The sequence below is a fragment of the Pantherophis guttatus genome, chromosome 3 (genome assembly GCF_059756535.1).
Source record: "Pantherophis guttatus breed Tessera chromosome 3, ASM5975653v1, whole genome shotgun sequence".
Taxonomy (NCBI): Eukaryota; Metazoa; Chordata; class Lepidosauria; order Squamata; family Colubridae; genus Pantherophis; species Pantherophis guttatus.
Window position 1 is genome coordinate 85,663,204 of NC_142065.1, and position 27,740 is coordinate 85,690,943.

At 37.9% G+C, this 27,740-nt stretch overlaps 1 long non-coding RNA gene across 1 annotated transcript; it reads right to left on the minus strand.

The window, feature by feature from the left end:
* Positions 1–3,846: 3,846 nt before the first annotated feature.
* Positions 3,847–27,740, minus strand: LOC117677081 (uncharacterized). Its single transcript, XR_015732876.1, has 5 exons — positions 27,591–27,740; positions 20,157–20,259; positions 15,695–15,863; positions 11,794–11,875; positions 3,847–5,202 (listed from the first exon to the last, which is right to left on the minus strand). It is a non-coding gene; the product is annotated as an uncharacterized LOC117677081 (long non-coding RNA).

A 27,740-nucleotide genomic window follows, 5' to 3' on the forward strand; every position in this document is an offset into this window, starting at 1 on the left:
TGTCTATGTAAGGATTCTGGACTGATCCCCTGCTTGATCTCTCCTCTCCACTGGGCAGTCTCTTTCCAATCAACCGTCTCCATTCCTATGAGATGCTATTTCTGGGTAGTCTTTCTGGCCTTTGTGGAACAAAATTGAGCCCAATGGCTATTAGCCCTTCAAGATAGACCAGGTTAGGAAACAGACCCCACAGCAAAGGTGGGTTTCTGCAAGTTCTAACCAGTTCTGGAGAAATGGTAGCAGAAATTTTGAGTAGTTCGGAGAACCGGTAAATACCACCTCTGACTGGCCCCACCCCCATCTATTCTCTGCCTCCCGAGTCCCAGCTGATTGGGAGGAAATGGGGATTTGCAGGAACCTTCCCCTGGATTGGGGTGGGAATGGAGATTTTACAGTATCCTTCCCCTGCCACGCCCACCAAGCCACACCCACCAAGTCATGCCACACTCAGCAAGCCACACCCACAGAACCGGTAGTAATAAAATTTGAAGCCCACCACTGCCCCACAGGGACTATTGGAACTCTATTATTGCAAGCTATATTAGAATCTCGAACAGTGCCAAAACTTCCCTCTGCTCCCTCTCACAGCACACAGAATTAAAGTGAGTTATTCTGAGTCTTTTTCTTATGCTCCCTCAGTTTCTAAAACTGTTGCTTCTCTTTTACCTGCTAACACTTCTTATACGGTAACAGCTCTTCATCATAGTCCCTTTAGCTTGCCTTTCTTTGGTTTGCCTCTGACATTCATATTTCTTAGGCTTCCAACCTCTGCTAAAGTCTCTTTCTCTTCCTTGGATTTTTATTTATGTATTTGTATTTATTAATAAAATTTAATTTATATAGGGTTTTTTCCCCCCCTAAAGGGACATTCCTTCTTGACAGGTTTCCCTTCCTACTTGTTTGCTTCTACACTGAAACTTTTCTGCCTTGCAAGTTTCTAAATGTACTATTAATATTGCTTTTGAGATTACAGGGTATTTTAGTTATAGCTTCAGAAAGCATCGTTTAATATGCAAATCGTCACTAGTTAATTCCAATCTTAAAGTGAGGAATTATCAGTGAGAATACGTTTTATTCTGGGACACCTGAAATGCCTATAGATTGAAAGGGAGGATATTAATGAGTGCAAAAAAAAAAATGATTTTTGCAAATTCTGTTTCAAATTTACGGGATATGCTGTTCTTATATTCATTTATCATGTTTGCAATTCTCCAAATGGTGTAATATAGTTTCCAACAATTTAAATGAACACAATTCAAAAGCCCCCCCTTTTTTTTTACTATATTCATAGAAGCTTTATGTAATGGCTGAAAATCAAAATTAACCTAGCTTTGATTCTGTTTTTAAAAGACATTTTTCTCTAGCAATGGTCTTCGCTCATCCAGGGCCATGCCTTCTCCCTTTGTCACAATATACACATAATGCTCCTACAGTGAGACAAAAATTATGTCACAATGAAAACCGCAGGATTCCCAATTCATTACAAGTTTTGCCAAAATAAGAGGAAGATGTAAGGCTCAGTCAATCCCAGGAAAAGTTAATTGCTGCCCATTTCCATGACATCTATTCAATTTGCTTGTGGCTCTGACCTACAGTAGATGCCTCAATATGAGATCTAACATTCCTAATAATAAGTAAGAAAAATCTCAAAAAGACTTCAAAGATTAGCATGTGTGTGTGTGTTTTAGTGTGTGTGTTTTTATAAAATGGTCTGGGATTTTTATATAAATATCTGCAACTGTATTTGAAGTAACAAAAAATTTAACCTGTTTATATTTCTGCTTGTCCTTTCAGAAGGCCTCATTCCCAAGCTAACACCTGCTTCTCTCCTTAATTTTTCCTTAGCATATAAGGTATTGACTCCTATTTGCTGGTTAAATCACATTTTGTTACAGGTTGGGTCTATGCTTAACATGTATTTTGTTTTAGTTAGTTGGCAATTCCACTTTAGCAACCTGACTGTAGTACCTAAAGACTTCTTTCAATGAACCAGGTGAGTTTATAGCTATGAGGAACCGTAGCACAGCTGTCACGATAATATTTAAACACAAGGTGAGAGAGGGAATTACACAGGCAACATAGAGGAAAATAGTTGGAGATCTGCTGAAGAAGGTAGAGAACTGTTGAACAGAGGATTCAATAAGTACTTCAATGCTATATAAGTCAAGCAGAAAAATCAAATTATCAAGGAAGAAATTCATTAAATTTATTAAAATAGCTGGAGAGAAGTAACCATCCTTGGGAAGAGATCTGATTACATGGTTAGACCAGTCTGAAGTTGCAAGTTCAATATGGATTTTATTGAGGTCGACAGGAAGAAAATCTCTGAAGTAACACCTCTGAAAGTAGCTGGTGGAAATAGCACTTACGCTGGAGAAATATCTATATTTTAATTATTGTGAGGTTTGTAATTACATTTTACTTATAAATTGTGTAACCTCAATCAATCAATCAGGATAGAGCTATACCATTTCAGATAAGTGGCTGTTCAGTCTTTTCTTAAAAACCTCCAATGATGAAGCATCTACAATTTCTGAAGGCAAGCTGTTCCACTGGTTAATTGTCCTCACCGTTAGGAAGTTTCTCCTTAATTCCAGATTGCTTCTTTCCTTAGTTAGTTTCCATCCATTGTATCTTGTCGTGCTTCTGATGCTTTGGAAAATAAATTGACCCCCTCTTCTTTGTGGCAGCCCCTAAAATACTGGAATACTGCTATCATGTCACCCCTAGTCCTTATTTTCTCTACACTGGCCATACCCAATTCTTGCAACAGTTCTTCGTATGTTTTTGTCCAGGGGTGGGTTCTAAATGTTTTTACTACCGGTTCTGTGGGCGTGGCTTATTTTGTGGGTGTGGCTTGATGGCCATGTGACAATTATTTAGGATTTAGCAGAGGTACTGGTCTACCAGGCTGTACCAATCTACCCATTTATTTTTGCAGGCACTGGTCTACCCATTTATTTTTGCAGGCACTGATCTACTCATGTATTTTTGCAGGCACTGATCTACTCATGTATTTTTGCAGGCACTGGTGTACTCATTTGTTTTCTTTTAACACTGATCAGCTGTAGGGCGGCCCTTTGAAGCCCTGCGGCAAGAGTTTAAACAGTTTTTTTCTCTCTAGCCATCAGCTGGGATTCAGGAGGCAGCAATAGATTGGGGGTGGGGCCAAATAAAAGGTAAGAATAACGCAGGGGCTGGGGGGGCGGGCGAGGGGTTCGGGGGGTGGGAGGTGTGGGGCCAGAACCGGTTCAGTGATGTCATATCGTCACTACTACTGGCTCGGCGGAACCAGGAGGAACCCACCACTGTTTTTGTCTCCAGGCCCTTAACCGTCTTAGTTGCTCTTCTTTGCACTTTTTCCAAAGTCTCAACATCTTTTTTGTAATATTGTTACCAAAACTTGTTTTGTGTACTTTGCTATACATTTTAAGGATGTCAGACGTCTAAACGATATCAAGTAAAATGTTCAAATTGGGTTTGCATGTAAGCTTAAGCTTGATAGGCCTTATCTTTGTCAGACTTCTCTGGGGATGAAGTTCTGCAATCATCTGACTATATATAAGAGTACATATTCTATTGTTATTGATCTACTCACTCACCAATTCTACAAGAGCTTTTCAGATCCATAAAGGAGTGAAAAAGGACCAAGTTGTTTCCTACTAGACAGAGGGCAGCAACCTGCAGCTCTGAAGCCACATGTGGCTCTTTCACCTCTCTGCTGCGGCTCCCTGTCACTCAAAATATGTGTCACAACTGCCAATGTGTGACACCCACCGGCATGCAATTTATTGAGCTTTTCAACTCCCGGTAGACCAACCATGGATAAATCCAAGAAAAGAAAAGTTTCAGAAGAAAACGGAACATTTAATTCAACTACATATGTTAGTTTTGTGGCCACTCAAGAAACAGTCAGGCAAGGGAAGGATTTTGTGGCTCCCGGTGTTTTCTTTTCTGTGGGAAACAGGTCCAAATGGCTCTTTGAGTGTTAAAGTTGCAGACCCCTGGTCTAAGAGATCCAGGATTCTTGGCCACCATGTTCATTAGCCAAGCTGGTAAGAAATGCCAGGAATTAACATGCTCAGAATGCACAAAAGTGGGATTAATTGATTAAGAAAAATTCAGATCCAAGCCTTGTTACCTAGCTGAATCATCTCTGCTTTTCACAATGTGGACTTTACAAAAGAAAAGCAACAAGAGACAGAAATCAACAGTAAGAACCAATAATCCATATTACAGTGGAAATTTTAAAACACCGAAGATCAGTGATTATTTCTCACTGCTTCTTTTGATGATACCTGTTTCCTTAAGGGACGTGTATTTATGGAGAATACATTGGCTGATTCTCCCCACTGAAGTCCCATTATATTTTGACAGAGAGAACAGAGTAGGCCATGAGAACCAGAAAGGAGTTGGAAATGAAAGCTTTGAATCATATGAGTAATAGAAGAAAGGGATGCTCTTCACAGAGAATGCTCAGCCAGACTCCGCTCACAAGAGAACAAGGTTGTTGCTGGGTTGCCTGCATTTTTTCCATAATCATTAAAGCTGTGTGATTATATGCTTTTGATTTTAAAATTACACAATGCAAAACTCAAATGCTAAGAGTGTAATTTAGAACAAAGGAGCCCAAGCAAGAGCTATAATTAAAGATACACACAAACGCTAAAAACACAGCACAGAAAAATGATGCCGCAAGAAACAAATTTTCATGTTCCGTGCGGTGGGGGAGGCAGACGGATTCCCTTAATATGAAGCTCTGAATTTCACAAGCATGTTCCATACGATGTGGCCGTTGCTATGGTAACAATCTTTATTTGCTGAAGCTGTACAGATGTGTACAATTCATGAACTTACGGGCTCTAAATTTATTGCTTTCTTGAAATGGAGGGAGTATCAATAACTTATTAAACTCACTCCCCCTACCACATTTTTTTAAAAAAAGAAAATCACTTCAAGTTTGCCTCAATGGGTGTATGGTAATTGATTCTGTTTAAAGACAAGAGAGGTTTGGAGTATGCCTGCAGGCTAAGAGAGGAACCATTGAGAAATAAAGATATCTAAGTAAAATTACTATGGCTGCAATCCTATCTATATGTGCTTGAGAAGCAGCTACATTGAGGTCAGTAGTAATTATTTCTGAATAAACTTGTATAAAATGGGAAAGTGAGAGCCTTGTATTTCTTCCCCGGCATATTCTTCCTAAAAGACAAAAAAATATATGAAATATTAAGTAAAATGTTATTAACATATTCATTTGCCACCGGAAAGCTAAGAACACATTATTATTTCCAGTTAATTAAAAAAGGAAAAGAAATAAGAACAAATATATATATATATATATCCATCTTAGAGCAACACCTTTCTTAGACCAATTCAAACAAATTCTGATATCTCTCTGTCTTCTCTTCAGGTTCAATGTTAGAAAAGGGGAAGGGAGGGAGAAACGCTGCCTTGATACTGAAGTAATTAATTTTGCAATTTTAAGATAGAACGAGAGAAGGGGGTTCAGATATTCAAATTAGATATTATCTGATACTGTGAAGGTTACATCCAACACTCTCCCCTGAGACTGCTTTTGGATTGGGGGTGGGGGAAATCAGTTTGATTCATATTTTAATACAAACATATATAATTTTATACTATCCATCTAATATGATCACTACAAACAGTTATCGTTCAATATCTGCGTTCTTCAAATTTTAAAAGTAAAGGTAAAGGTTCCCCTTGCACATATGTGCTAGTCATTCCTGACTCTAGGGGGCGGTGCTCATCTCTGTTTCAAAGCCGAAGGGCCAGTGCTGTCTGAAGACGTCTCCGTGCTCATGTGGCTAGCATGACTAAACATCAAAGGCGCACGGAACGCTGTTACCTTCCCACCAAAGATGGTCCCTATTTTTCTACTTGCATTTTTTATGTGCTTTCAGACTGCTAGATTGGCAGAAGCTGGGACAAGTAATGGGAGCTCACCCCGTTACGCGGCACTAAGGATTCCAACCGCTGAACTGCAGAGTGACTGACCCCATGTTTGAATCAATTAAAATGCAGAAATATACCTGTCTATATATACAATCTATTATATGCATCTTAGGCAAGTATAATGCATTTTTACAAATATACACAATGCAAACTGCATTTTTCATAAAAAATGGCTTTTAGGTACCCCTATTTTAATCTTCAAATTTTATGATTCCTCAATTAAAATAGGGGTACCTAAAAGCCATTTTTATGAAAAATGCAGTTTGCATTGTGTATATTTGTAAAAATGCATTATACCTGCCTAACGTATAAAATAGATTGTATATATAGACAGGTATATTTCTGCATTTTAATTGATTCAAACATGGGGTCAGTCACTTTTATGATTAGCGTTCTGAGATAAATCAAATTGACACACTAACTGATTCTTAGACAACTGGAAAGAACAAACATCTTTCATTTTTTAAAACATAAGGCTCCCTATATTGGAAGCCTTCTCTGTCTCAGATGAAATACATGTTCCTAGTAGTTAAACACAAGAAATATAATGATGCTAGATAGTTTTGATGCTAATGAAGTGGAAGACATTTTAGATGCTGTACTAGATAAAAACGAAATTAGATAAATTTACTTAATGGATTGAGACTATGAATCGGCACAAAGTCTTATGTCTGCTGGAGAGCTGTGAAAAAGTCTCTGAATTCCGTTTAGAGCAGTATTTCGTTGGGCCAACAAAGATAACCAAAATATGCATATTTTTTAAATCTCTAGATCAGGCAGACTGGGATAAGAGAAGGCAAAATGGCTGTGTTATAACATCCATTTGGCCTCAAGACCAAAAATAGAAGACTGAAGAAACATGGTGTGGGAATAATTTTATGTTGCCACAAATTTGTCTCTGGGACAGAACATGAGACTCTGAGGAATAGACTTTTATACCACCTGAAACTGTTATTCATATTTTAACAGCTTGTATTACTTTTCAGCCATTATATAAAGCTAACTAGCTAATTTGGGTTTTGTTTACTTTTTTGCCCTGTACAGTCTAAACCATCAAAATTTAATTGAGGTCTGCTAATGTTGTTGCTTTAAAACAATTACTATTATTATTGATTCTTCATTGCATCTTTGTTGCTGTTGCTGCTATTTTAGTTGTTTTTAATTAACTGGTGTGTGTGCTTTTAAACAAAATGTTTACAATGTTTTGGTTTTCTCTTGCTTTTCAATGAATTTCCCTTGTAAGAGTTAGGTCACTAAAAGTGGGTTATAAATACAGAAATGTGCCATTCTACCTATTTACTCAAAGGCAAATCCCACAATATTCAGTAAGACTTATTCCAAGAAAGGTTGTCACGTTGCAATCTAATGAAGTAAATAGATAAACTATATCACTGTCTATATTACACTTTGCACTGCCCAGAGCCCCTTCCTGATTGAGATGGGCAGTCTAGAAATATGAAATACACACACACACACACACACACAATCACAGATTTACATTGAGAAAACCAAGCCAGATATGACACACTGATGTTTTTAAAAATGCAATTGAATCAGGAATAGAGCTGAAAGAGACTTTGGAGGTCTTCTAGTCCAACCCCGTGCTCAAGCAGGAAACCCTACACCATTTCAGACAAGTGGCTGTCCAGTCTCTTCTTAAAACCTCCAATGATGAAGCACCCAGAAATATGCAAATAATATCAGTTGAGGTGGGGGGGAACCCCTGATCATTACAGGCATCAAAAGAATGCATGCAGATGAATATAAGTCTTCAGCCAGATTTGGAAATGTCCTGCACTTGGGGGGGGGGGGAAATCAGACTTGGCTTAGATAAAACAGTTGCTCTGCACCCAAAACAAAACCCATTTCAGTTTCTCTTCCATAATATAGCAAGAGAGAAAGAGCTTTGTTTCACCCACCTTACCTGGATGCTGATAATTATTAGTGCCCTTTTCCCATTTGCTGATTATATTTGGATCTGTGAAATCCTGTATCCTAAATGCAGTGATGTGTTTAATATTACATCTGATCTAAGCTCGAATGGTTAGGGAAAATCTACACATTTCATGGATTAAATACTATCCCATGATTAGAAGCTAATAACCAGGAAAGCAAAAGACAACGTGAATTTTAATAGTGGGAGGCAGAGGGCGGGGGGAACAACGTGATGAATCGTGAAGGAGTCAGAAAAGGAAGAAGCAATGGCTGATAGAGAAGGGTTAAAAAAAGGACCAAATGTTGGGCCACCAGGACTATCCTGTCCACATATGCCAGCTTTCATTGCTGATTCTCTTGCCCATAATTACAGCAATAGTACTAATCTTAACTCCTTTTTTCCTTTGCAGTAAGGAAGGAAGAGTGCTAGAACCAATGATATCATAAGAACTAGTCAGTAGTGTTGGGAAGTTGCCAGCTAGGTTGGAAAGAGGAGTTAAGGAAGGGTCTAGCTTGGAATCCTTGCACAGCCGAAAGTGGCATATGCTTGACCTGCCCCAAGATCCATGAAGCTTTATCTGGTCATTCTCAGCAGAAGGCAAGCAACCTGGGGAGATTCTTGTAATTTAGGTGGTAGACATTAAAGTTATTGACTTTTATTATTCATAGGTGGCTTTGGTTGCTTGCATCTGACAGATAGGCAGACAGAAACCTAGGCCAAGTTGGGGTGACAATGGGGTCAACTGTTCTTATCTTCTTCAGATGATTTATTGAGGATGTTTTCCCCCCACACTACATATGTAAAAAAAAAAAATCATAATGGTAAAGATCCTATAGATTTTATTCAAGTCATTCTTAGAGTGATATCATTTGCTGACAATTTCTCCAAGGGTAAAGAACAGTATAATCTAAGAAAATGCTCTTCTGGCTTAGTGTTTTTGAAAGTATTACGTAAATTATATGTAAGTCATTGGATAATTATGAACTTTCTTCTCCTTTATATTTATATGGAATATTTATTGAATTGCGTGCTGTGCTTTTACAGTAAAATGCCTTTTACCTTGGTTCCTTTGTTCAGCTCCCCCAAAACCTGACAGTTATCCTTTTATAAGCTATTCTAAGAACATTTTCGCTTCTTTGAAACTGATTGATGCACTCCTCTAAATGTTCCCGCAAATATCTTTTGAATTTAAGTTCCTGCATAATGTAGTAAGATAAAAGAATTCTATACCTCAACAAGAGACATTACAAAGCAACTGAAGACATTATCAAGGACATTAACATGTTCCTAATAGCAATAAAACCTTTTAACTGTCTGATGTTGAACATGTTCTTACCAAACCACCACATATTATGGTAATTGGTTCCAATTTCCAAATCTTTCATTGCAAAGTTACAAGATAGGTAGGGGCTGAGAAGTGAAACTAAAAACCCAGCTTGGCTGGTTTATCACTTCTACCTTTTTGAAGCACGCAGCTTTATAACCTTATTACATATGTAGTCGGCATTCAACTATCATGAATCTATAATGGTTTTGCCCTAATAAGAGCTGATGGGAGAAATCTACCTTCCTTTTTTCTGTGTATCTTGTTAAAATAGTTCATATTTTTCTCATCAAGATCTAACATTTCTATTCCAATTGGTGTTTATTCCTTCTCTCCATCACAAATTGCATGGAGATAAAAGAGGGGCTTTAGCTTTCTTTCTTTCTTTTTTTCTAACCAAATATAGTTCCAAGTTTGAGGCTTTGCTAAATACCCAAATTACAAGATTGAAGTTGCTGTATGAAATATGAAAAATACTTTTCTAGGATACATGTATTCTAATGTGTAAGTGGGTATGTGTCTTACAGCAGAACATATTGCATGTTGTATTCGAGTTGGCATGATATTTTGGGTGACTCATTGACACAGGCCCATGCACACCCAGAGACACAAACACAAATACATGCATGCACACAGGCTGACAAGTGTTCAGCCCTCAGCAAACTCAAAGACTATGCAAGTGCAAATCAAACATTTGCCAAACTGATGTGTTAAGAAATAGCAAACATTCTATATGGAAGAACTGTTTATATTTGCAGAGCTGCAATCAAGATGCATCCTAATGAAAGTAGACTATATCTTGTTAACATGTTAAAAGCAGGAAACACACATGCTCTTGTAAGGAAATTGATGTTCTACAGACCAGATTATATTCTGTTGCAAGCTCATGTCCAACTTCCATGATTAATGTACAGAATCAACAGGAGAAATGGACTTAGCTACTTCTTTCTTTCTTTCTTTCTTTCTTTCTTTCTTTCTTTCTTTCTTTCTTTCTTTCTTTCTTTCTTTCTTTCTTTCTTTCTTTTGAAACAGACAGTGCGGGACTTATACATTTTCCCTCACCAGGAGCATAGTTTTCTACTCTTCTTTTGAGGGAAGACTGTCTGCTTCCTGAATTACTTCAAGCTAGAAAATCAGCACTTCAGTCACTTTCTACTTCACACTAAGATTATAATTTGATCCATGAATGGATGGGGCATTCTGTATGGTACTTGGTATAACAGTTAATCAAATATTATGACAAAGAAAATATAAGGACTTCTTTCTCCAAAAAAAAAAATTACATATTTTCAGAATGAAACTCCCAGTTTGCTACAGATCCACCAAACAAAAAGGAATCATAATGAATAATGGGAAAATTTTGTGCGTTTTATGATTCCAAATAACATCAGCATCTTTCTGCAAACTGAAACAAACTTCTAATATGGCTATTTTCAAAGATAACTTGATGACATATTTCATTGTTCTCAGTTTGTTGATTGTGACAGACTCAAATAGTTATGGCTTTATTCCCATTCCCCAAACTTTCCAAAGCAGTTTGAAGCAGGGGTGAAATCTAAAATTTGTTACTACTGGTTCTATGGGCGTGGCTTGGTGGTGGTGGGGGTAATGTGACTGGGTGAGCGTGGCCAACAATTTTTTCTTTTTACTTTTAAAAACATTTTTTCTATAACCTCTTCGGCTGAAGAGGTTGCAGAAAAAATGCTTTTAGAAGCCTCTGACGATCAGGCAACTCAGCTGGGATCACCAGAGGCTTTTAAAGGCATTTTTTTTCTACAGCATCTTCGCCCGAAGAGGTTGTAGAAAAAATGCTTTTAAAAGCCTCTGATGATCCCAGCTGAGCCGCGCAATCATCAGAGGCTTTTTTTTTACCTTTAAAAGCATTTTTTCGGCTGAAGAGGTTGTAGAAAAAATGTTTTTAAAAGTAAAAAAAACAGCCTCTGATGATCATGCGGCTCAGCTGGCATGGGGGGGAGCGCGCAGGGATTTTTGCTACCGGTTCTCCGAACCACCTGCCGCCATCGCTACCGGATCGGATGATCCAGTCCAAACCGGGAGCATTTAACCCCTGGTTTGAAGTGGATTTACTTATTTTCTTAAGTTTTCCCAACCTTGGGGAACTGAGAACATGTTCAATCTGTTGGAGCATCCAAAATCTCCCTCCCTACTTCACACAAAAGGAGGGGAAAAAAGCAAATAAAACCTCAAATAACCTCATGCTTTGCGTATGGGTAATCCTCAACTTAGAACCATTCATTTAGCAACCATTAAAAGGGCCACTGAAAAAAGTGATTTATGACCAGTCCTCATACTTACAACCATCATAGCATCCCCACAGTCATATGATCAAAATTCAGGTGCCACAACTATTTACGATGGTTGCAGTATCTTGAGGTCACCTGATTGCCATTTGCCACCTTCTGAGTCAGCTTCCAACAAGCAAGGTCAACAGGGGAAGACAGATTTGCTTAATGACCACGTGATTCGGTTGACAACTGCAGTGATTCACTTAACGACCATGGCAAAAGAGGTAATAAGATCAGACATGACTTACTTAACAACTGCTTTGCTTGGCAACAGAAATTCCAGTCGTGATGGTGGTCATGAATCAAGGACTATTTAAACTGGCTCTTGCCCTGCCAAAAGACAAGTAAAAAATAGAATTCATGTCAATGTCACTGCTATTAAGTCCAGCCAACATTCATCTAAAACGGGTGTCAAGCTGGTGGCCCATGGGCCTGATCTGTCACACGCAGGCCACGCCCACCGCAACTTCACAAAGTGAAAAAAGTCATGATACGTCACGTGACGGCAATGTGATGCCGTGAATTTGACACCCGTGATCTAAAAGGTCCTGTAAGAATCCCGAAGCACAGAAGCTTCGAAAGAGATGAAGCAAATCTTAAAGTTAGGGATGAGATAATATCGCCGCTGTTCTTGACATGGGTCTATGACAATTCACCATGGCCAACTTGCCATGGGAAAACTCGCTGTGGGACAGGAGTTACACTAATATTGAAGAAACAGTGGAATAGAATCATGAAAGAAATAATGCCAAAGGAGAGACAAAAATGAAATGTGAATGACAAAAATTAAAATAATTTAACTATTTTAAATAATTAAATTGAATTGTTGAATTGTCCCACAACGTTGTCCTGTGGCAAGTTGGCGGTAGTAAACTGTCGTGTGGTGAGTTGGCTGTGGCGAATTGGCCATGGCGAGTTGACCTTGGCAAGTTAGCAGTGGCGAGTTGTCCCATTCCGCCTTGAAGTGCATCAACCCAGTTGTTGACCATAGAGGACTGGAAATGTTTTGACATGGCTCTAAATCTTCATGTAGAACACGGGTGTCAAACTCGATTGCGTCACGGGCCGGATCGTGACATATCATGACATTTTTTGCCTTTGTGGAACCAGAATGGGCGTGGCCTGCGCATGACATATCAGGTCCATGGGCCACCAGTTTGACAGACCTGATGTAGAAGGTTCTATTGGAATTCTTTCAACCACTCCTATGTATTCTTCAAGCAGAAGGACATGGCTAGTGGAAGCCGAAATCAAATTGTTTATTATTAGAAAATTTATTTTACACCGCCATATTAGAAAGAGCATTTTTTTAAAAAAAATGATAATTATGGCTTTGTCTTCTACTGCATAAAATGCTCCATCGAATTGCTGTAAATTAATTTTTCAATAATCATTTGATTTAAATATGTGAAATGTCTGCCTTGCTGGTTTCAGTCTTAGCCCAATCAGAAATCAGATTCTTAAAACACCATAGCATAGCAGTTACTAAACAGTAATTATTGGGCTTTAAAGAAACTGAGGCTTCAAACATCATTGCGTTTTATACCAGGTTAATAGCCATTTCGCTTACATATTCAAGCCTTTTTCAATATTATTTTAATTTTCCTTGTGATATTTTGAAAGCCCGAATTTAAAATTAAAAACCCTCATGCCCATTGCACCAGCAAGGACACAAAAATCCACAAAATAGAAGGCAATCCTTAATATATCCCCAGATTAAATCACACTGAGGTAAAGCTTTGGGAGGAGTGGGGGGGGGGAAGGAAAATGAAAAAAAAAAGAAAAAAGACTGATGTTATTTGTCTCCTGTAAACACAATAAGGTACAGATTAAAGATAAATCTGAACACCAGCTAAGCTTTCAAAACAGCTTGTCGGCTTTATCATGCAAGTTTAAATCATGGTATTATTATATTAGACTTTTTAAAAAGACGTCATGGGAGGCACTTTGAAATTAATTAAAATCCTGCATTCATTTGTTTGGGAAAGATACATTTTATCCATGGAGACAATACAACACATCCAAACACCCAGATATAATTTTTAAGCAAAAAAAGACACTGCCAGTAATATTTCAGAATTACTCCTCTTCGGGCATGACACTCAGCCAATTGTGGCATGATTTCTGAAACAATTATTTGTGCCTGAGGTGGTTAGAAGAAAAGCTCTGTTGACGCCAGAATGATCTGATCTGTCAATTGTTCCTCTTATTATTGTTATTAGTAGTATTAATATTAGTATTATTATTGCTGCTCGGGCCTTTTTCTTTGGAAGTTCAACAGCAGCCCCTAGTGGACATGGGGGAGCACTGCAGGAGCCAATGGCAACTGTGAATCCAAGCACTTTAGAGAGGTTTCATTAAAAGGGGAAATTCTGCTTGTTTTCCCTCCACCCCTACGAACTGCAGCTCCTAACTTGTTACAATCAGAAAGAGACCTGCAGGACACCGAAAGCATCAGCCTTTGTCATGGTAATCAATGGGAAATTCAGTTGCTGTTGCTCTAAGGCGGAAAGAAAGATATGCAGGCGACAATATACATCTCTCTTGTTTTGTCACCTTCGTTTTATGCAGGGAGACTAATAATTACTGCCTGAATAGTATGGCAGGGGGTGCCTTTCTGACTAATATTCAGTATCACTCAAATCAAAGCAAGAGCTTGCATAAGGAAGCAAGCACCTATTATGAACGAGCACCTATTATTAAGATGGGTCGTAGGTTAGAAGTTCTTCAGATATCCAAACACAAAAGAACCTTTGTGCAGGAGGAAAACTCTCCCTCCCCTCAAGGAAAGGAACATCACCTAGTTCAAATGTATTCCGAGGGAATCAAGAAACAAACAAGTAACCTGCAGAGGTTACCGTTATTTTCCTTTGGAGCTTAAGGCTATAGCAATGGGGATGGGAGGGTGTGAGAGACTTCTTCAGATATATGTATAGCCAGACCAGAATTCAGCATTTTTCATGAAGATGTTAAAGAAAATGATACTCACCATTATGTGCAGGTGGAATCTTAAAGGTTGAGACTTTCTGAGCAGAGCAGGAGAGGGGGGGGCGGTGAAAAATTGCAAATGACTCTATCCAGATTTCCAATAAAAAGGATGCAAAGAGGAAAGAAAGTCTGGAATATTTTTTTCTTGTCAAAGCCTCATCTACTAGCATTATGTTTCTCCCGGAACCTCAGAAGAGCCATTGAATTTAGCCCGTGGAAAGCCATTTTCTGTCATAAACCAAGCAATGCAGTTCTTAATGAGCAATCTTAGTTTCCAACCCAGGTTATTGTATTTGTGGCAGCAGGGGCTGAATAGTTCAGGGTTTGTTATCAACTCTTCCGGTAAATCTTAAGTTGGAGACTGCTGAGATAAGCTTGCAAAGCTCTCAGAGGATAAAATCACTCACTCTCCATTGCCAGCTTGAAGGCAGCTTTTAGTACAAAATCTGTTGAGGCATCCAATGTACCAAGGGGCCTGATTGTACGGGAATCGGATTTTAAGATTCTGGACTTTAATCAGCCGCTTCTATCTGTGCTTCCTTTGTCTACCACGTATTCTTTCAGTCCTTGCTCATCCCGGCTTATTTACACATTCTGAATGGAGTCAAACAATGTCTCCAGAGAAGTAGCTGGTGTGGTCCTAGCTCACACAAACGGTTGTAAGTCGAGGACTACCTGTATTGTTGATTGCAATGCAGGTAGTCCTCGACTTACAATCATTTGTTTAGTTGACTCTTCCAAGTTGAAATGGCACTGAGAAAAAATGACTTATGACTGGTCTTTGCACTTACAACCATCGCAGCCTTCCCACGGTCACATGATCAAAGTCGGGTGCTTGGCAACCAGCATGTATGTATTTACAACAGTTGCAATGTCCCAGGTGTCAGCCTTGGAAGCCATATTAGGCCGGAAGCTCCAATGCTGCCACCTTCTCGTGTGTGGGAAACTAGGGAAACATTTGATCATCGTTTGCCATTGACTTTCAACAAGCAGATTCAATGGGGGAAGCTGGATTTGATTAACAATCATGTGATTCACTTAACAAATGCGGTGATTTGCTTAACAACCATGGCAAAAAGAAAAGATCGTAAAATTGGGGGTGACTCACTTAACAAATGCCTTGCTTAGCAACGGAAATTCTGGTCATAAGTTGTGGAGTACCTGTAGTTTGAAGAAGATGGAGTCAATTCCTCAATTCTTTTAAGAGTGGTCATCCCACTTAGTTATCTCTGTTCATTTCATAGGTCCCATGGAGTCATGACTGTTCTAGAAATACATTTTGGGTTTTCTCCAGTGGCTCAGAAAATTTTGGACAGTCTCTGCATCAGAACTGAAAGAATGAAACTGGTAAAAGAATTGTTCTGGTCAACTGATTATCGCTCTGAGCCATTGCTGCTATAAACATACTGTATCTATATCTTAGATGCTAGATCATCTCTTTGAAGCTAAGCTTGAACTTTCATGAATACTAGTAACAGCTATCCATGGTCAAGCCCACCCTAGTTTGTGCTCTTAATGCACAACTTTGGCACAGTTCCCACTGTTGATATACATTGTCTGCAAAGCCATTGATTGATTGATTGATTGATTTGGCACTTACACTCATTTGGAGGTCTGTCTTTTGATGAGCAGATTTAAATGTCTTAAACATTTCCATTGCGTAATGTTTATACTACATCAATGCTTTAAATATGTTGAATGCTGACTCTGTACTATGCAATGTTGAACTTTTTTTTTTCTTGATTTAGGATTTGATTAAATAAACGCACAAACAGCTACCTTAGTTGTAGCACATTTCATGCTGCGTTCCGGGATGCCATTAAGGCTCCCTGACAGCACGATATTAAAAAGAATGCTCCTTGAAGGAAGTTAACATTTTGTGTTCCCTTGAATACATACATTTGATTGGCATTATCAGCACAGATTTTTGTTCAAAAATGCCTAATTTCCCTATGCATTCAGTATGAAAGAAATACACAAGAAAGCAAAAATGCTATGAAAGATGACTCAATGGAATTCTGTATCAGAAGTTATAAATGTCTGGGTAGAGCTGCTACCTCAGCACTGAGGGAGGGAATGCTAACTAGATTGGGGCACTCCTAATAACGCCTTCTAAAGCTGGTATACCTGGGGATTAGATGAATGAGAGGGGAAAGGGAATTGCTGAACACAAGCTAAATAGATTTGACTAAAAAGACTAAGTTCCGTCCTTAGAATTTCAAACAGCTCTATTTAGCCAACTAAAAAAAAAATAACATTGTTAAGCCTGACTCGGTATCACAGCATCTAAAATGGACGCTTTGAAGCCAAAGTGTTATTTGTGATCTCCCATTCATTCCTGTTCTTCTTTCTCCTTCTGCTCTTTGAATACTTCTTGCTCTGGCTCAAATACAATAAAACTCCCAGCAGGGAAGCCCCTATCTCGAATCCTGGTTTATCAATTACTGGGATCACCTCACTCGAGCCTCAGCGTAATTTGTCCTACAGAAAGAGAAAGGCTTCATAGGGCCAGAAGCGATAAGTGAAAATCAGGCAGTTATTTGGGTTTTTTTTATAAAAACAGAAATGTAACCTATTTACTACATTTGAATGTTTATTTTAAAATATTGCTCTGCTGTGGTGGGTGATTAGCTCTGCATGTCCAGAGCTGAACACCGATTTCTTGAATGATTGCCCATTATAATCCAAGACAAAATATGGATAAAACAAAAGGAAGTTTCAAAAAAATAAAAGGAAGTTTCAAAAAAAACAAAAGGAAGTTTCAAGAATACAGGTAGTCCTCAAATTATGACAATTAAGTACAAAAAAATCTGTTGTTAAGTGAGACATTTGTTTTAAGTGAGTTTTGCCCCATTTGACGACATTTCTTGCCACAGTTGTTAAGTGAATCACTGGAGTTGATAAATTAGTAATCTGGTTGTTATGTGAATCTGACTTCCCCATTGACTTTGCTTGTCAGAAGAGGATCGCATAACACAGCAACAGTTATAAATATGAACCTGGGGATGCTGCAAAGGTCGTAACTGTGAAAAATGGTCATAAGTCATATTTTTTAGTCCCGTTGTAACTTTGAACGGTCACTAAACAAATTGTTGTAAGTTGAGGACTACCTGTAATATAATATTTAATGATAAAACTTTCACTGTTGCATCTGATGTAGCTTTCAGGATCTCATCTCATTTAAAGTATTGGACAAAAGAGTTTTTAACCTAGAGTTTCATCTCCACTGTTCTAACTCCAGATCCCAGAAGTGAGTTCTAGCAACTCCCACACACAGAAGTATCAATGCTACCCATAAATACTTGTCACAAAATTTCCTTCTCCTGCAAAGCAATATTTGCACACAGATGGAAGGAACTTTGGGGGGGGGGGGAGGGTTAGAAAATGAAACCCTCTGTGCTTTCACTTGTCTTCTTTGATATTATGCCTCATCTTGGTGAATTTGATAGATGTACTGATTTATGACATCACTCTATGACTCATGTCAGTCTTAGTAAATATTATTGTCAAGTTTTAATCTCATCCATTTCCAACAGGCTTGTTATTCTCCATGACAGAAATTTAATACAGGGGAAAAAAATCAGAAATAGATCTTCAGAGAACTACAATTTAGGATTTAGAATTTATCATAGGTATCTGGCAAAACAGCAGCAGAATTTAGTAAAATTTTAGTAATTGCAATACTCTCAATGAACATATTCAATTCATTGTGTAGAATTTACAATATAAATTACAATATCTAGTGAGATCTGCTACTCTGAATGCTGCCAAAGCTAAGCATAAATTAGCTGGCTTCTTAGAAGAAAATTAACTAAGAAGAAAACTAAAGTTATATGATATAATTGCATGGAAATTTTGCACAAGTCATATGAGAGTCAACTGTGACTTTTACCTTGCACTTAAAAAACTCTTGGACTACTAGAAGATAAATGATCAAGCAAATAATTTGCTCATCACAATGGATTTTCTCCAGCAATGTACAGATGCACAAAATGAGTGTCTAAGAAATGAGAAATTAAGTAGCAGTAAATGGAATCTTGATTTAGAATATGAAAAACAAAGGTGAAAGAAGAATGCAACAAGTTGAAATCATACCAACCGTAGCTATTCCAAGGCTCAGTTTGGGCCACCACATTGTCTTTGTCCCAACCAAATGTCCTCCAGATGTTTTGGACATAACACACCACCTTTATCCCAACTTGTTCTCCAGATGTTTTGGACCATAATTCCCAACACTGTCTTTACCCCAACCAGATGTCCTCCAGATATTTTGGATCGTAATTCCACTTCCACCCGTGTACATTCTTGCTCCCTTCCTCTCCATCATTGATGATTTTAGTCGATTTTAATGTTAATATTTATTATTTTAATATTTTAGTATTTTATCTTGCTGTTTTTACTTGGTTGTTAGCCGCTTAGAGTCGCTCCTTGGCTAAATAAGCAGCATATAAATTTAATAAATAAATAAATAAAAATAACCCCCAACGGTGTCTTTACACCAAAAAATGATATCCAGATGTTTCGGACCTTAATTACCAATATATTCAAACTGTAAATCAGGAGAAGCATCTCCTAGGCTGTAAATTTTTTGCTTGAAGTTACCCCTTTTATCAGTTGTTCCTGGTCTAAAGACAAGTTGGTGTATCTGTTTCATTCAATGTAATGTAATACACCAACAATGTAATGTAATACACCAATCTGGTGGCTCAGCAGACTAATTAACATCCACTTACATCTGCTGCCTGCAATTACTGCAAGTTCAAATCTCACCAGGCTCAAGGTTGACTCAGCCTTCCATCCTTTCTAAGGTAGGTAAAATGAGGACCCAGATTATGGGGGCAATAAACTGACTTTGTATAAATCTACAAAAGTATGAAGGCTATTGCTTAACGCATTGTAAGCCACCCTGAGTCTCCGGAGAAGGGCGGCATATAAATCAAATTAAAAAAAAACAAAACTGCAACTTAACTTTCTTTACATGAAACTCCTGTCCATTTGCAGCCAAAGTGCACCACAGGTCAACCGTCAGTGTTTGAATAAAGATATATTTTATATGTATGTTTCTTTCTTCTCAACTGACAGGCCCTTGTCTCTGGAGCATTTGCATTAATAACTACAAGCACTGATAGAGCCTTTCAGAGTATTAGACCCAACTTATAAATGAACGTATTGGTTCATCACAATTCATTAATCAAGACTGTGCTGAATTTAACAGGCAGCAGATTATTAGACACCAAATTATACAAACTGGAAAAGGGTGGGGGGTAGGAATCATTTCCCTAGGGTCAGAGGCAACACGAATGGTTTTGCACAGAACCATAAACCTCTATTAAATTAAAGGCACACAAAAATTATGTTCACTGCTTATCTAAAGTAATTTTTTAAGGATGTTACACTAATTTACTTCTTAACTGGTCCTGGTTACACAGTAAAAGACTAAAGGTTAAATGCAATGGTTCCTTTGATGCTTGGTTAAGCAACTCATACTAACATATCTTTAGAGAGGTGAAGAAATTAATGAAATTACTACCATAATTCATTGCTAATGGAAAACCGTCAATGCATTCAGCCAAGAGTTCAAAGAAATTCTGAATGGACCCGGAGACCTAACCCTCTGACTCACATGATTAGACTCGCAACTCTTGTTTCAACTTCTCTCAAGAGACGGATTTGTCATGTAACTCCGTAAACTTTGCAAATTGCTGACCTTGACAGCTGAGGTCTTCCTACAAGGCACAAATTAAAAAATGATCTTTCTTTTTTTTAATTTCCATTAACTATGAGCTTTTGGTTTGCTTTATTCCTTTAAATTATATTTTAAAAAAGGTAAAAGGTGGACTGTTCCGCTCAGAAAGTAGTCAACACAAAGAATATTTTAATTTGGCAATTAAAATCTTGAAAAGAAATGTAATGTAAATCATGAATTGCACAAAATCTGGATCTTCATAATGGAAAGTGTTCCTTTTTATTACTGTCCAAAGGGGGGGGGGAGTCCGTTTCTGACTGAAGAAGCATGAAAGACTGAGTAATAAAATGAAATTTAAAACGGTTACTTTGTACAGATTACATCTGGATCCTTTAAAAAGTGCTAATATATTATTGTGAATGTGCATCACATAATTCATAACCAATGAAGTTGCTAGAGCCCTGGAAAAAAAGAAATGCAAAACTGGAGTAGTTCACCTGCATATTTAAGATCTTTCTAGACAACAGCAATACTTAACTAAGAACGACATGATGATAACCTAAATCTAAGCCTATTTCACTATACATTTGTTTCGTGGTACCACTCAATAATACATTTATTAAAAAAACCTCCACAATGCATAAAACTTTCTCTCTAAACTTCTTGTATTTTCCCCATGGCCTATAATTAGCAGGGCATTGATGAAGCAGATTGTATTTCAGATATGTTTATGTGTTAGCAAAACATGTTCGTCTTTGCAAGTGCTATAAGGTTGTGTAAAAGTACAAGTAATTGAGACTGTAACTATCTAACTCAGAGTTCTTCAAACTTGGCAGCTTTAAGACTTGTGGACTTCAACTCCCAGAATGGCTGATCTAACTATTATAGTTGGGTAATAAAATGTCTGCAAGAGAACAGCCAAGCTCAGAGAGCACCAAGGATCCCACAGGTTTACTCGGAGCTACAAATATTCTTTTCTATTGATACTGAAAGGAAAGGGAAGATCAAAAGTCATTATATTACATAACTGTAGCTTGTTTCTTTTCTTGCATTTTTTCCTTTTTTCTTTCTTTTTGTTTAGATTTCTTTTACTTAATGTAAAATCCTTACATAAATAAAAAAGAAAATAACAAGTAGTCCTTGATTAACAACAGGAATTGGGACCAGCAACTCTACTAAGTAATGCCGTCATAAAGCGTGGCATCTTATGATCATGCCAACTATGATAATAGTTGTGGAGATTCCAGTTGCAATCAATGAGCAAATCCCACACAGCTGTTAATACAGTGTCATATGGTTACCATTTGCAACTTCCTGCTGGCTTCCCCAATGACTTTGCTTGCTGGAAATGAAAACTGCAAATGGCGATCATGTGACCATGCGATGCTGCAGCCGTTGTAATTGCAAGCTGGTTGTCAAGCACCTGATCATGTGATCACAGGGATGCTGTGACAATCACAACAATGAGGACCAGTCATAAGTCCCCTTGCTCAATGTGACTGCATTGCATGTCATTGCAATTTCAAATGGTCATTGAATGAGTGGTCATTAAGCCAGGACTATCTGTAATCTATTTCCCATTTCAAAAGGAGAAGATCCTGAAGAAACTGTAAGAATGCCTTTAAAATACTAAAATGTTCAATGGAAATATGTTGCTTCTTCCAACACTATTTCAGGTGTATACGAGAGTCCAAGAATCTGCATGTTTAAATCCTTACAAATATCAAGTAAAGAAAATTCTAGTTTCTACAGGTAGACCTTGGTTAACAACTGCCAAGTTCACAACAATATTAAAAAAGTAACCTTACAACCCAGTCCTCACTTTTATGACCTTCACAATGTCCACATAGTCACATGATCAATATTCAGGAGTTCTGCAACTGGCAGGCATTTATGATTACTGCAGTATCCTGTGATCATATGATCAACATTTATGCACTTCACAGCTGGCTTCCAACAAGCAGAATCAATGGAGAAGCCAGCAGAGAAATCACAAATTGGGGATCTTGTGATATCTTGCTTAATGATCAGATGGGAAGTGACATTGTGAATGTCTATGGAGATTCTCAGTCATCCAGGTGATGGTTGTCCCAAAAGTGCTTTTTCAAAAGGCAATTGGACTTCCTTGGTTTTTTTCTTGAAGACGTTTCACTTCTCAACCAAGAAGCTTTTTCAGTTCTTCAGTCAGAACTGAAGAAGCTTCTTGGATGAGAAGCAAAACATCTTCAACGAAAAACAAAGAAAGTCCTGTTGCCTTTTGAAGAAGCACCGTTCTCACATCATGAATCCATTGCAGTCACATGATGTTTTGCTAAGCAACCACATAAGTTAGGAATGAAGTTGCCAGTCCCACTTGTGATTACTTATGGAAGCTATTATCATAACTTTGCTATATGCTGATCCCCAAAATCTATCTAATTTCTGGTGATGTCCAGATGGCGAGTGCCATAGAATGCAGTGATGTACAGAACCCTAAACAAGTTACACACTTGGCCAATGGACAACGCAACTCCCATTCTAAATGGATGATTAAAAAGCTAACTGAGACTTATATCAATTCTGGCAATGAAATAATTAGAGATGGAGATGTTTCATCTTACAAAGATATCTTCTCTCACCTACGCTAAGCTTTATGGACTCAGATTTTTCATCTATTATTATTCTCCAAGTCTGAAAAATTACTTCTGTTTAAAGTTAGGACTATTTTAACACTACAATTTAGTTCCCTTCCACTATTAAAATTATTAATGTTAAGGCTTACTTGTCCCTTAATTATATAAAACTCTACAAGGAATAACAACCTGTACATTTACTATGCAAATGCAGTTAATTTATGACAGATTGCTACTTCAAATACAAGTATTAAGTCACTATTAGATTTGTTTAGGTAATGTACTAATATGCCTCACTAAAGTCTTAAATTTCTAAGTAGCAATAGTGTTTGTTAGATGCAAATAAGGATTATCTTAATTAAAACACCATCCCCGACATCTCAGAAGATTTAGTCCAAATCTTTATATAGAGCAGATTCATTATCTTTCTGCAGTTAATAAAAATACAGCCTTCTTTGGTTACATTTTAGAATTTAACATTGATTATATTTTGTTACCAGAAATAAGATACTAATGACTTTTAATGCAAGCCAAAAGCAATTTTGTCAACTCAATTAAAATACTATTTAATAGCCACTCAAAGAACTTTAATTTTTATATAATTATATACTAGATAAATGTTTGGGGAAAAGTTTTGTTTAAAAAAATCAGCAGGCTGTGCAGTAAAAAACAAAGGCCATTGTACTTCTAATATCGGGCAGCTGTGCCACAACCATTTTCACAGAAAATCACAAGGATGCAAAAATAATGTGTGTATGATGACATCATCACTAATGCCACTACATACTTGCATCCTGCTAGCTGGTGCAAGCATGTAAGGTATGGCATTTGTATGATGACGCTATCAGACATACAATCATTTACTCTATCCTTGTGGAGGTACTCTTCACTTAGCGACCACAATCGGGAGCCCACAATTCCACTTGTAAGGGATGCAGTCACTAAGTTGTTGGGCAAGGTACTGCGGTTGTTAAGCAAAACGCAGCGTGTCCACAACTGACAATTTCATTTCTGCTTTCTCCATTAACTTTGATTGTTGCGAAGTACACAAATGGTGTTCATGTGTCCATGGGATGCTGCGACGACTGTAAATGTGCACTGGTTGTGAATCATGTTCACATTAACGTGGGATTCTGCACCAGTTGTAAATGTGAGGTTTGGTCACAAAGGGTTTGTTTTTTTTACACTGTTGTCATTTCAAAAGGTCATTAACAAGGCAGTTGGTAAGCAAGGAGTGTGTGTGTGTGTGTGTGTGTGTGTGTCCGTGTCCATGTCCATGTCCGCGTCTGTGTTTATGGGAATTACTGTGGCATGTTCAACAAACTGCACCTAAAAAGTCTTGGTTTGGGATTATTGCAATATACCAAAAGGATGAAACAAGGGCAGGGTGAATTTAGCTGGCTAAGACAAAGAGCCAAGCAAGAACCAAAGTCTTGTTTTTTTAGTAAAGCTATACATGCAGATGGGATTATCACTAATAATACCAGAGCTTCTCTGAACAAGAAACCAGAAATAATTAGGGAAGAATGGTTTCTACCCTTCCTCATGTAAAGTCAAATATGGAATGGTCTTTCTTGCCAACTTCTTCATTCAGTGGTTCTGTTTGTATCACACTGAACTTACAAACTAACCACAGAGACTGCCTTGTGCAATGCACAAAACTAGAGGGGTTCAATATATGACGGAAGTGTAGTTATTGCTGCCAATATCCAGTATGAACATCTCAATGCCTCTGGATTTTGCTGATGTTTTCCAGGGCAACATTAAAGGCTTCTTTCACTGCCTCACTGCAGGGAAGCAGGACAGAAGAAGTGAACAGAGGGTGACAAAAAAAAATGGTGGAAAATGGGAATCCAGGAAATCTGTGGACACCTCCCCCTTTCCCTTCATCTTATTTTAAGCCCCCTTCCCACCTCAGGACATATTTGGATGATATGACAGATAAGAAAGGTAAGAAACCTTTTATAAGAAAGAAAATATGAGGCACTTTCTATAAATTAAGATGTATGGAAAGCCTGCATTTGTCAAGTAAATTCAGTTATCCCAGAACTGACTGAAGACATAAGACAACTTTTGTAAAATGTGGGTACGAGTATAAAATCACAGGCTTGAAACGGTGGGAAAATGTTTCCAGGGTAATCTTACAAAAGACAGCAAATAGTCTTGGTGAAATTTATTCATTTTAATTGCAATTGTTTATCTGTCCTGGTTCTTTTTTCCTTTTGGTCTCTGCTTTACTAAGAAATCATGGTGGTGATGGTCATGGTTTAAACAGAGACTGGATGCTCATTTTTGAGGGATGCTATAGGAGTCAATTCCCAAAGGATTTCGACAGAAGATATTACAAAGTTATTCCCAATTATTACATCCTGTAATAATTGATACTCTGATTTCTTCAATTTTAGCCATAGCAATAGCACTCATATACTGTTTCATAGTGCTTTTACAGCCTTCTCTAAGCGGTTTACAGAGTCAGCATATTGCCCCCAACAATCTGGGTCCTCATTTTACCAACCTCAGAAGGATGGAAGGCTGAGTCAACCTTGAGCCGGTGAGAATTGAATTGCTGAACTGCAGCTAGCAGTCAGCTAAAGTAGCCTGCAGTACTGCACTCTAACCACTGCGCCACCTCGGCTCTAATTTTAGACAGAAAAACATTACAACCTGGAAACTTTTCCTTTTCCATTACATTAACAGGAAGAAAAGAAGAGGAGTATAATTGTTGGCTATGCTAGCTTCTTTAATACTCAGTATGTCATTCATTGGCATCCTTCAGTCTCAAGAGACTATGGTATCGTGCTCTGGAAAGAGGTCCTAAAACAGCATCTAGTGTGACTAAAAAGGCCAATTCGAGAGTGGCAATCCCTTCCACACTGAGGGCAGATACATTCTGTCCCCTGCCCAACCCCCAGATTTCGCTGGTTCCGGGACTGCCTCTTTGCCTCAGCCTGCTGAACAAGTGTCTCTTCGAATTGGAGAAGGCCATGTTGCGTCTTTAGCCTCCAAGCTGAATGATCGGAGATCAAGGTTTCCCAGTTGTTAATGTTCATTCCCAGGGCCTTTAGATCCCTCTTGCAGATATCCTTATATCGCAGCTGTGGTCTCCCTCTGAGGCGCTTTCCCTGCACTAATTCTCCATACAGGAGATCTTTCGGAATCCGACCATCAGCCATTCTTACGACATGCCCCAGCCAACGTAGACGTTGCTGTTTCAATAGTGTATACATGCTAGAAATTCCAGCACGTTCCAGGACTGCGCTATTTAATACTCAATATGTACTGATCACTCAATAAAATTTTGGCCAACTGCAAAGGGTTAAGAGTTGTCTTAAGACATGTAGCCTTCTTCCACTCTGCCTGATAAAAGCTGTTGGAAATATCAGGAATAAACATGGGATTTTCCTTCCCTTTATTACGATGTCAATTTATTGCAAAACCCAGGATGTTAACTATCATGCCTTTAACTATCAAGGAAGTGTATTTTATACTAGCAACTTTGGTGTTTCCTTCTAAAGAATCCCAACATGTTTGGTATTGAGTCTCCAAGTTGGAATCCCAAAAGTGATAGAACTGAAGCATGTGTTTTGGGGTTCCTTTTTTAATATTTTTGATCCACAAATCAAGCATATATTTTAGATAGGAAAGGCTTACATGTATCCAATCCATAAATACTTTTTTTTAAAAAAAAAAATTAAGAATGATAGTACAAAGGACATGCTGCCCAGGCACACATCATAAACAACAGTTGACTTATGTCTGTTTATATATTACAAAAATTCCTCCGCTATCCTCAGTTAAAAGTCTTTCAGCACATGGGTAACTGTATGCATAAATAAAAACAACATCAATGCCCTGGCTCTGGCTTTTCCCCCTGTCTCCCAAGGTTATTTTCACATACCATTACAAGAGGATAGCCAGGCACTTCTGGAGTAAATTGTTGTAAGTTGTGGTTGCTTTAAGATTTTGCCAGTAGGCTAATTTTCAGGATACGGTCAATGACCACAATGGTATGATCTATCAGATTCTATCTGATCACATATCACATATAAAAAAACCATGCAGAACTTCATTTGCAGGATTGTGGTCTCTACCATACCTTTTTTGACCATACCCTGAAACTTTTACTCAGAGTTGGAACTGACTGGTCCCACCACAAGAAGTCCTTTGGCTCAGGGACTACATTCCTGAACCTGAAGCCCCTAATTTTCTACAGTAAGACAAAATACTTTACAAGGCTAAAAAAAGCTGCAAAAATCCAGCTTGAGCAATCTTTTAGCATTGTCTGGATGCTAAAACGTTTAGCGACTAGGTGATTTTCATAAAACACTGTCCTCTGTGATTAGAAACAGAAGCAGTTATGTAAAACGTGTTTGACAGATAAAAACCACATTAAAACTCTCCCCTTGATCATGTTGGCAAATAGATTTGTCCTCTTTAAATACACAGCAGACATTCAATTAATAATTCACTTTGCAAACATTTTGTAATATTCTGCAAATAAACTAATGAAACTAAAGAATCATACTTTGTGAAAACAATACAGAACCAAACACTTTATTCTGGGCGCGCTAATAATGCTTGTTTAGAAAACAACCATTACTGGATTTAATTCAGATACGTCAACTCTAGTTAAAAATTATTACTGTTTTCATTTCTCTGAAAAGAAGCAGGAAGCTCAAGCATCCTGCTGTTTTGAAACACAATATTTATGGCAATCTACTAACAGTTATTTATCCATATATATCACTAGAGTACTCACAGCAAGTGGAAATTCCCAGTTTAATTAAAGACAATGGATATCATCTTCCTATAGATCTTTAGTACTATTAATGATGTCTTCCCAAACTGCAGGGAGCAGACTTCATCAAAGCAACCACCGAATTCCTGGAGATCCACTTGGGAAGCTAGA